This window comes from Microtus pennsylvanicus, chromosome 10 (genome assembly GCF_037038515.1).
Source record: "Microtus pennsylvanicus isolate mMicPen1 chromosome 10, mMicPen1.hap1, whole genome shotgun sequence".
Lineage (NCBI taxonomy): Eukaryota > Metazoa > Chordata > Mammalia > Rodentia > Cricetidae > Microtus > Microtus pennsylvanicus.
Window position 1 is genome coordinate 36,718,778 of NC_134588.1, and position 12,119 is coordinate 36,730,896.

Genomic DNA, 12,119 nt, shown 5'->3' on the forward strand with positions numbered 1-12,119 from the left:
TCCCCCGATCAAGTCACCCTCCCTCATCTGCTCAAAGAGCAATCAGGGTTCCCTGCCCTGTGGGAAGCCCAAGGACCGCCCACCTCTATCCAGGTCTCCTAAGGTGAGCATCCAAACTGCCTGGGCTCCCCCAAAGCCAGTACGTGCAGTAGGATCAAAAACCCATTGCCATTGTTCTTGAGTTCTCAGTATTCCTCATTGTCCTCTATGTTCAGCTAGTCCGGATTTATCCCATGCTTTTTCAGACCCAGGCCAGCTGGCCTTGGTGAGTTCCCGATAGAACATCCCCATTGTCTCAGTGTGTGGGTGCGCCCCTCGCGGTCCTGAGTTCCTTGCTCGTGCTCCGTCTCCTTCTGCTCCTGATTTGGACCTTGAGATTTCTGTCCTGTGCTCCTCTGTCTCTGTCTCCTTTCATCGCCTGATGAAGGTTAATATTCATGAGGATGCCTATGTGTTTGTCTTTGGGTTCACCTTCTTACTTAGCTTCTCTAGGAACATGCATTATAAGCCCAATGTCCTTTATTTATGGCTAGAAACCAAATATGAGTGAGTACATCCCATGTTCCTCTTTTTGGGACTGGCTTACCTCACTCAGGATAGTGTTTTCTATTTCCATCCATTTGTATGCAAAATTCAAGAAGTCCTTGTTTTTTACTGCTGAGTAATACTCTAATATGTATATATTCCATACTTTCTTCATCCATTCTTCCGTTGAAGGGCATCTAGGTTGTTTCCAGGTTCTGGCTATTACAAACAATGCTGCCATGAACATAGTTGAGCATATACTTTTGTTGTATGATAGGGCCTCTCTTGGGTATATTCCCAAGAGTGGTATTGCTGGATCCAGGGGTAGGTTGATCCCGAATTTCCTGAGAAACCGAAACACTGCTTTCCAGAGTGGTTGCACAAGTTTGCATTCCCACCAGCAATGGGTGAGTGTCCCCCTTTCTCCACAACCTCTCCAGCAAAGGCTATCATTGGTGTTTTTTATTTTAGCCATGACTACTTTCTTATCAGTGAAACAGAAACTAACACCTGCATAAGAGTACAGGAGTTCAAAGGAAAATGAAGAGAAGAAAACCACTTTGAGTTAAGCGACTTCTTGTCCTATCTTATCCCCAATTTTTAAAGCTGAGATGATACTAGCAGATTCCTCAAAATGGCATGGATCATGACTTTACTCTGAAGATAAAACCACGAACATTAGAACAGAACAATTGATATATTTGTTCCTCTATGAGTGGAAGGCACATAACCATTCTTCTAAGGTTCCATTTTCTAATTTTAGGCATATTGATGACAAGCCTTAGACATTTTAAAAAATTCTATCAGTGTCAGATTTAAAGCATGACTAACAAGTATCTATTTCTGTGGACACAGAATATCAACTAGTTTCTCATTATTTTCTCATTTTTTCTCCTATCTTCTCTATTCTACAAATGTACTTTTAATCACATGAATATATATATATATATATTCAGCATATGAATATATATATATTCAACATACAACCACACACACACACACACACACACACACACACACACACACACATATATATATATATATATATATATATATATATATATATATATATATATATATTCAACACATCACTTACTGCTCCATGTCAAAATAAGGACAGCAAGTACAGAATACAAACCTCCTGCAGTTAAACATCACATTTTTTTTTTGTAATGGGGTTAAATAGTTTCTTTTCCATTAGTTAGCATACAACCATGTTTAAATTGTTATGTGATGTGGGATTTCCATCAGTATGCTGTGATTACCATTGATTAATAAAGAAATTTCTTTGAGTCTACAGCAAGACAGAAAAGAGCTAGGTGGGGGAAACTAAACTAAACGCTGGGAGTCAGGAGAAGCCATGTAGCTCCTCCAGAGACAGATGTTTTACAGAACTTTGCCAGCAAGCCTGAACTGCTTGACTGTACTTGCAGGACCACAGAAAAAATCATTGCTAAAGTTGTTTAACGAAGGTGAAATTTTCCTTCAGGTTTCTTGCTTCATGAAAGAGTCTGCCAGACATTTTTCAGGATACAAAAGAAAGTTACTGACAAACTGCCAATATAGTCGGAACTGTCTTTGAAATTTCCTGCTTCGTGGAAAATTCTGGTGCATACTATGGACCTGTAGGCTGAGATGGATGCCCCAATGGTACAGAAGAACTTTGAGTGACTGTGCAGGCAGTGAGATGTCTCTGTCAATTGAGTTTTGAAAGTTGCTTACAATGTACTTCCTGTTTACTTAAGTAATATTATATCCTTCTGGTGTCTTTGAAGGAGTTGAAGAATAGATAATTATAGTTATATTTCCTTTGTTATGATAAAGGATAAAGTATATGTAAATATTGTTTGATATATGTTTTGTTGTATATAATTTTACTATGTTAAAATCAAAACCTTCTTTTTCATTTAGACTGAAAAAGGGAGGTGATGTGCAATTCTCTTCTGTATGCTGTGATTACCATTGATTAATAAAGAAATTGCTTTGGACCTAGAGTAGGACAGAATAGAGCTAGGTAAAGAAAATTAAAACTAAATGCTGGAGAAAGAAGGCAGAGTCAGGAGAACCCCTGTAGCCCCACCAGAGTCAGATGCTGGATGGAACTGTGCCAGCAAACCACAGCCACGTGACAATACACAGATTAATAGAAATTAACTAAATTAAGATGTAAGAGCTAACCAATCAGAAACTATAGCTAATAGGCCAAGCAGTGATTTAGCTAATACAGTTTCTGTGTGGTTTTTTAGATCTTAGCAGCGGCGGGGGGGGGGGGGGGGGGGGAGGGACAAGCAGCCTTTTAAGATAGTTATGCTTTAGGACAAAGTTAGTTTATGTTTGTTTGTTGACACAGACTTTCTGTGTTAAGACCTAGCTGTTTTGTTTGTTTGTTTGCTTTTAGATCAGGCTGATGCTCTCTTTGTAGATAACACTGGCCTAAAACTCATGGAAATCCACCTGTATCTGCCTTCTGAGTGCTGGGATTGAAGGTATAAACCACCACACCTGGCACAAAGTAGTTTTACATGAATAATATCTGCTGTTTTAGAGTAGAAAAGGAAATTACATACATTATAGCACTTAATTTTAAGCTCTTGTTTTTGAAATTTTTTTCATTAGTTTATGAACAATGACTTCTGTTCAAATTTCCAGTCTGGGCTTTGGCAGTCAGGTTATAACACAAAGATTTCATACAGAATGTGATTTCTTAGATGGCATTATAGAAGACATGAAAAATATGTTTTTCACTTGAGAACTAAGTAAATGTGAATAAAATGAAAGGAAGAGGGTTGAAGGGATCACACTGATTAAAAAACTAGACTTTTGCATATCTTTGAGATTTTCTCCACATGCTTTATAATTGTGATATGTTTAATAATTGCTTAAGAGATCAATAATATTATAAGTTTGGAGTCTTTTCTGAATGAAAATAGGAAGAAAGAACAAAAGAGACTCTGCTACTGCCCTCAAGGTGGTGGCTTCCATGCACTAAATCCACAAATGCTATTAAAAGAACCTGTTCTTCACAGAAGTGTGCCAGGGAGCAGGCTCTGAGGCTGGGACACAGTCACCATTCAGGCCTTCTGTCCATTAGAGCAGCTTGCCAGAAACTCTCAGCAAAAGAGTCTTTGTACATTTTAGGACTCTTCAGTAGAGAGTATGTGTTCATATTGTTTATATGGGATGCATGTAGAGCACTTCATATTTATGCATTAATCTATTAGTCATTAAACATGAAATAATTTTGAAATGTTTTAGAAGATGACTTGAATTTTGCACAAAGTTAGATCAGAGCATATACTCTTGTATTTTTTGAAGTTTTTATTTATTTTTCCATCAACACCTATAATCTACAGAAAAATGAGATTTTTATGAAAAAGGATAGTAAAATTATTATGCATATGATTTTTAAAAAAAACCCTATATCACATTATTTTCGATTTCACATCATTTAACTTATATAAAATATTACATATTTGATTATCAATTACAGCATATATTTCACCTGCTGGAACAGTAACAATTTTAATCTTTTGCATGCATTTTCTACATAAATGAGAGAAAACTTATCAGAAACATTTATTTTTGTAAATGTTTGCATATATTTATTTTCTGTTTGTGCATGATTTCCCTACGTGTATTTATGTGCATTCAACATATACACATTGCATTGGATGCCAAAATAGTGTGCTGGTCCATCTGGAACTAGAGTTACAGATGCCTCTTAAATGCCGTGTCCTCTGCTTAACCACTACAACATCTCTCCAGCCACAAGTTATAAAATATTTTAAAATTTTATTTTTTCTTCCTTTTGTAGAGTAAATAAATAGATGAATTAGCAAATAAGTGCTTGCTATTCTTCAGATTTCACAGATCTGGTACACTGCTCAGTTTCTCTTTCAGTCTCTGACAGGTATCTTCTCAACTATTGGAGGTGTCCAGGAGAGTGTCTGTTTCAAACAGTACATTTACATTTACATTTTCTGCCAGGCAGATTTTCATACTGTAAAACTGTTTACCATTAATACCATCTATGTTTACAGTTGTATCTATACATTTTGATGTTTCACAGCAGTCTGATGAAGCCAGACAGTTCGTTTTCCTCAGGGAGAGCACAACAATTTTTTATGTTGGTCTCATCTTTGACCCCGATATGCCATAAAATTCTATTAATATCAAATGTGCTAAATGTGTATGTTTGTGTATATATGCACACATATATAAACACTCATGCACACATATATAGCACTTGTATACACACACACACACACACACACATACAGATATATACAAGATACTAAGAAAGAAAAAGATAGTAACAAAGCTACCAACATTTGTCATTTTTACTAATGGATATTTTAAGATGCACAAATGCACAAATGTATAATATAAAAAGTGCACACACAGACATACATTTCATTCATTCCTGTAGCTGCTATGTGGAATGCTAGCGAGTGAAAAGCAGGGTATATAACCATAATATGTTTTCATTTACTAAGTCTGTCTGATCAGTCTACTCTCAAGTCTATGGGAAGGTGACCTTGGATCTTCTTAATTTGGAAGTATATATGCAAGGGTGTAGTACTTACTTTCATTTCAAATATATCTCCAAAATGCATTGAGACAAATATGCAAGGAAAGCAGGCTTTTATACTTGAGGGAGCATTCATGCTTGGTGGCACTCTGATTTCCCACTAATGCCTCCGAAATAAAATATTAAAATTATTATTACCTTAAAATGCAATTATCTGAGGGAATTCACATGCTTTTGGTTTCAAAGCTGTTCTTTTAGCTGAAGTGACTGATGCTTTCCTTAGACATATGTCACCTGGGAAATTGGAAAGAAGCAATGAAGAGATGGACAATGGATCCTGAGGAATACTATGTTGAACATAAGAAAACTGTGATACTTGTCTTCAAAATATAGTTTACAGGAAATGAGCATGTGCCATAAGAAAGCATTCCAAATAGATCTCTCACTTCCTTGGTTAATGTTACCCCAACATACTTTATGCTATTTGTGGCTATCGTGAAAGGTGATGTTTCTCTGATTTCCCTCTGTTTCTTTATCCTCTGTGTATAGGAGGGCTACTGATTTTTTTGAGTTGATCTTGTATCCTGCCACATCACTGAAGGTATTTATCAACTGTAGGAGTTCTTTGGTAGAGTTTTTGGGGTCACTTATGTACATTATCATATCTGCAAATAACGAAAGTTTGACTTCTTCTTTTCTAAGTCAAATCCCCTTGATCTCATATACACATTAGAGTACTACTCAATGGTAAAAAGCAATTACATCTTGAATTTTGCATGCAAATGTGTGGGAATATAAAACACTATCTTGAGTGAAATAACCAAGACCAAAAAATATGAATATGGTATGTACTACTCATAAGTTCATTCTAGCCATAAACAAAGGACATTGAGCCTATAGTTCGCAATCCTATAGAAGCTAAATAATAAGGTGAATCCAAAGAAAAGAAAATATATAGATATTCCTGGAAATTGGAAGCAGACAAGATAGCCTGGCAAAAGTTGGAAGCATGGGAGTGGAAGTGGGGTGCATGGAAGGGGAGTGGGGAGAGAAAAGAAAGACGGGAAGGATTAGGGAGAGCTTGGGGGATTGGGATGGTTGAGATGGAGGAATAATGGATATGGGAGCAGGGAAGAATATATCTTAATTAAGGGAGCCATTTTAGGGTTGGCAAGAGACTTGGCTCTAGAGGGGTTCACAGCTAGGTCATTGGGCAGTAGAGGAGAGGGTGCCTGACCTGGCCTTGACCCATAGTGACACTGATGAATATCTTGAATATCACCATAGAACCTTCGTTTGACGATGGATGGAGATAGAGACAGAGACCCACCTCAGAGCACAGGACTGAGCTCCCAAGGTCCAGTTGAAGAGCAGAAGGAGGGAGAAGATGAGCAAGGAAATCAGGACCCCAATGGGTTGGTCTACCCATTGAGAGAGTGTGCTTGAGCTAATGGGAGCTCACTGAATCCAGCTGGACTGGGACTGAACGAGCATGTGATCAAACTGGACTCTCTGAAATTGGCTGACAATGGGGGCTGACTGAGAAGCCAATGATAATGGCACTGGGATTTGTTTCTACTGCATGTACTGGCTTTTTGGGATCCTAGTCTGTTTGGATGCACACCTTCCTAGGCCTGGATGGAGGGGGAAGGGTCTTGGACTTCCCAGAGGGCAGGGTACCTTACTCTCTCTTAGGACTGGAGGGGGAGGGGGAACAGTGAATGGAGGAGCTGGAGGGAAATGGAAGGAGGGGAAGAAGTGGAAATTTTGAATGGTATTATTTATAAAGCAATAAATTTTTTTAAAAAGAAAGCATTACTTGTAGCAGGATGTTAATTTGGTAGGTGTGTGTGTGTGTTAGCTTTTTTTCTTCTATATAATTTATACCCTTCATTTTATTTCCCAGCTATATTTTGTGCATTATTTTATCTAGTTCTCTTATAAGCTATTACTTTCCATTTGAGGATTTTCCTATTTACAATATTGGTTTCTCTTCCTGTGTTTGCTGTCCACCTCCATGTTCCTGCCATCCAGAGTTCAGTTCAGCATGATCTGAGTGTTTCTCTTATCACTTGCATGAATGACTGATGTATTTCTGCATTCCTCACTTCCCTCTTTATCCTCCCACTCTTTCCCTTGCTTCCCTCTAGCCCCGCCCTATTTCTCTCTAACTGGGCATTTGTTATTTTGTGAAGAAGCCAATTAAATTGCCTCATTATTTGTTTGTCTCCTTTGCTGCACTAAGATATTGATTTATGCTGTGACACCACACAGTGTCTGTTTTGCAGTATCTAAACTTTGAGTTGGCTCTGGAGTGCATAGAAGTAGTAAGCTTCAACTGAATATGAAAAGAGACAGAGGGTCGACCCTGGTGTGCTAAAACCACCCACTTCAGTTCGGATCAGTGTAAAGTTCAATGACCTAGCGAATATGAATTGCTCTGGTTATATGTGGCTGCAAAAACCAAAAGCATGTGGTATTTTATGATGTAAAGGAGAACATAGTAACTTTTCATTTTCTCCTGGTTCAGCTTCCATCTCATACCCATGTTCTTTATTGCTTATTTGATGGTTCTGTAGTAAAATAAAATCCAAACGAACTCAACCAAGCCTGGGAATCTCAAAACATTTTAGACACAGCTAACCCTGTGATTTGGCTTTAGTCAGTTCTTCTTAACCATACAGTTATTGCATGATCAGTATCATTTTCTGATGACTTAATTAGAAAATCCTATAGAAGTGTGACTATAATCACAATACAATAAGTTAATATAACTGTATTTAATGAGATGTTAAATTTTTCAATTTATAGTATAGATTGCTAGGAAAATACATCATTCGCTAAATCTTAAAAAGAAAAACAATGTAATTGGAGAAGCTGTAATTTTTCTGAGAATATCTGCCTAGTGAAAATCAATTACAGACCAATCTTTCTACTATTGACCAATGAAGTAGTGTTTTATTATCACAATTATAATCCATCTTGATTAAATATCACATTATTGATTCTTGTTAAATAGGGTACAGTTATATGGGGATTTAGTTGAGTTTCTAATTGCAGGCAAATATGAATATTTGGATTTGAGATTTTTATCTGACTATTGGCATATTCAATATGGAATCAGTCCAGTCATATTGACACTGAATATACATTTGTTAAATTAGAAAATACTCATTTGGACAATATTCTAGAGTCATATGAGAGAACTATTTTTTGTAAGTTCAAAATAAATTTTGTGTGTGAAGTATTCTATCAGGTCCGAACAACAAAAAAAAAAAGAGTGTATGAACATGGCAAACATGGCTCTGGCAGGCCTTGCCGTCCCCCCATGCTTTCTGCCTTGCTAAATTTTCAGATTACTTTCCTAAAGCTAGCCACTGAGGTCTATTTCATTATTTAGTCACTTCCTCTTCCTGAGGCTGACCATCAAGTTCCAGCTATCAAAGTATTGAAGTTCAGCAATCAAAGTTCCCTTTTGGCTGGTCTAATTAACATGCCCAGTCAAAACAAATCAACTAATCTTAACACTGGGTTTCCCTTTTTATTTTTTTATTATTTATTTATTTTTATTTATTTTATTTTTTTAAATTTATTTATTTATTAAAGATTTCTGCCTCCTCCCTGCCACCGGCTCCCATTTCCCTCCTCCTCCCCCATCAAGTCCCCCTCCCTGATAGGACGGAAGAGCAATCAGGGTTCCCTGACCTGTGGGAAGTCCAAGGACCACCCACTTCCTGTGTTTGACAGGCAAATGGCAGTTTATAAAAAGGGAAACCCAGGTTTTACTGGTATTCCCTTTTTATAAACTGCCATTTGCCTGTCAACCACATCTGTCTCCTCTCTATCCAGAAGCAATCCTTTGTTCCTCTGGCAGAAATATCTCTTTCCCCCATCTCCTTTGCCCCTTTTATTTCCTCCTTCTCCCTCTGGCTCTGGTCTTTGTCTTATGTCCTGCCCTTTGTCCTTCTGGGGCAAGTAAATCTCATTTGTGCTGAGAATTTGGTCTTGGTGTTTCCTGTGTTGATTCCGGAATCATGGATAACAATAAATGTGGACATGAAAAGGATCTGAAATTGTATAGCTGACTAAAGTAGCTCCTTTCAGTAAGAACTTCTGCAAATTTTGAGAAAAAATTAACTTAATTGTATAATTACAACATTAGTTTCAATATGTACCAGAAAATCTATAAAATATACACCATTTCCTTTTTCATATTGTTTTATTCATTCATTGATTGAAGTTTTACCTGCAGTTCTTTAATATTACAAATTATTAAAATCAAGTGTGATAGTACATACCTATAAACTTTGCACTCGAAGCCAGGAGAATCACAATAAGCCACCTGAATTATTCTGCCTCATTTCCTGTTCCCAATAAGAATAACTGAAAATAATTTAGAAGCATAATTAGTTTTTTTCTAATAAGCTGCTCTACATTGTTTGTAAGATCCCTAGATGCATAATCATTATGTGACAAATATGTAAAGTAAATATTCATCCATTTATGCACCACAATATCAGAATATTTAAACACAATATTAAGCTTAGTAACATAATTAAAACAAAAATTATTAGTAATAATATATTTGTCTAAAAATATGTCTGAGCATTCAGTGATATTTCATCCTTGCCACTGAGCTAGCATCTCTGCCTCAGATAAGTGAAATTCACAAAGCTGAAAACAATTTCCTCTGCCAATTTGTATATTATTTAAATATTGCACATTACATATTCACAAGACCTTTGCAAGTACATTCAATATTTTAAATTAGCAACAAGAATATTAAATATAATTGTTGCACAGGTTTTTCAGAATATGTAGTTTGCATATTAAGTTTTTTGTCATCTTATTTGTTGAATGTTTTTTATTATTCTCTCACACAATAAATCATATCACAGTTTCCCTTTCTCATTGCCTTCCACCACCTCACACCAAACTTCCCTCTTCCCAAGATCCACTCCTCCCTCATCCTTTTCTTGAAACAATAGAACAGGACTCCCAGGGAAATCAATCAAACTTAACATAAGAAGTTACAGTAATACTAGACACAAAGCCTCAAGTCAGAACTGGTCAAAGCAACCCAGTAGGTAAAGGGGCCCCAAGAGCAGGCGAAAGAGTCAAAGACATCCCCACTTACACTAGAGTCCCACAAAACACCAACCTAATAACCACAACATGTTTGAAGAGTCCCTAGCAGAGACCCATGCAGACTCTGTGATTATTTTTAGTCTCTGTGAGCCCCTATGAGCCCCTCTGTGAGCTGTGCTCTAGTATCTTCAACTCCTCTATGTCTTACAATTCTTCCTCCCCCTCTTCTTGGGACTTCCTGAGCTCCAAGGGGAGGTACTGAAGGAAGATGTACAATCTGGTCTCTATCTCAACCTAACATTTAACTGCGGGTATCTGCATCTGCTCCCATCAACTGAAGGAGGCACTAATCAATCAGTGTAGCAGAATCTCATTAGGAATCATTTTACTGATTTATTTTTTGTGTTCTAGGCCTTTGGCCTATCCTGCTTCCAGTTCCCGGTTATCTGAGCAGTGTAAGGCTTGGGCCTTTTTTCCATGGCCTGGGCCTCAAATTAGACCAATCGTTGACTGACCACTCCCACAAGATCTGTGCCTCCATTATCCCAGACAGGGTAGTTAGTAGGCTGAAGATTTTCTGTCTGAGCTGGTGTCCCAGTCCCATCACTGAAGTAGATGGCTTGCGGAAGATGGCTGCTTCAGGGTTCATAACCTCCATTACTAGGAGGCTTCTGCTAGTGTTACCCTCATAGAATCCTGGGAGTTTCTATTGCACGAGGATTCCATGTCTCCCACCAAATGCTCTTCAATTCCAGCCATTCCTCCATTAACTCTCTTCTCCCTTCCCTACCTTCCCACATAATCCCTCTTGCACTGATTCCCAGCCACTCCGAAATCACCTTCATTTTTTTTTCTGTCTTTATCCCAGAGAGATAAATGCACCTCCCTTAGAGCCCTTCTTCTTATGTACACTTTCTTATCTGTGAATTGTAGCACGATTATTATTTACTTAAAAGTTAATATCCACTTACAAGTAAGTACTACGATGCTTGTCTTTCTGGGCCTGGATTACCAAACTCAGAATGATTTTTTTTCCAGCTCTATCTATTCCCTGAATATTTCATGATATCATTATTTTTAACAGCTTAGTAACACTCCATCATGTAAATGTATAATATTAGTTTTATCCATTATTAGGTGGAGGGACATCTAGGTGTTTTAAGTTTCTGCCAATTGTGAATAAAGCTGTTATAAACATATTTATAAGAAGTGTCTTTGTGGTAATGGAACATTCTTTACGTATATGCCCAAGAATTCTATAGCTGAATACTGAGGTAGATTGATTTCCAGATTTCTGAGGAATTACCACAAAATTTCCACAGTGACTATACATGTTTTCTTTCCCTCCTAGCAATGGCTCCCAGTGCTCAGCATCCTGTCCATATGAGGTGTTACTTGTGTTATTGACCTTAGTCATTCTGACAGGTCTAAAACGGAATCTCAAAGTACTTTTGATTTACATTTCCCTGATGACTAAATATGTTGAACATTTTAAAGTGTTTCCAAGCCATTCGAGTTTCCTCTATTGAAAACTCTCCACTTAGATCTGTACCCCATTTTAATTAGATTGTTTGTTGATGTCTAGTTTTTAAATTTTCTTTTTATATGTTTGGGATCTCAGCCCTTAATCAGATGTGGAGCTATTAAAAACATTTTTCTCATTGAGTAGGCTGCTAGTTTGTCCTACTGACAGTTTCCTTTACCCGACAGAAGTTTTTCATTTTCACAAGGTCACAATTACTAACTGTTGATCTTAGTCCTGTGCTATTTGTGTTTCTTTTAGAAAGATGTGTCATTGCCAATGTGTTCAATGATAATCCCCACTTTCCCTTCTGTCTGTTTCAGTGTATCTGGTTTTATGTTGTGGTCTTAGATCCTTTGGAGCTCAAGTTTTGCTCAGATAGATATGGACCTATTTGCATTCTTCTACATGTAGACATCCCCACCAACACCATTTGTTTAAGACACTTTCTTT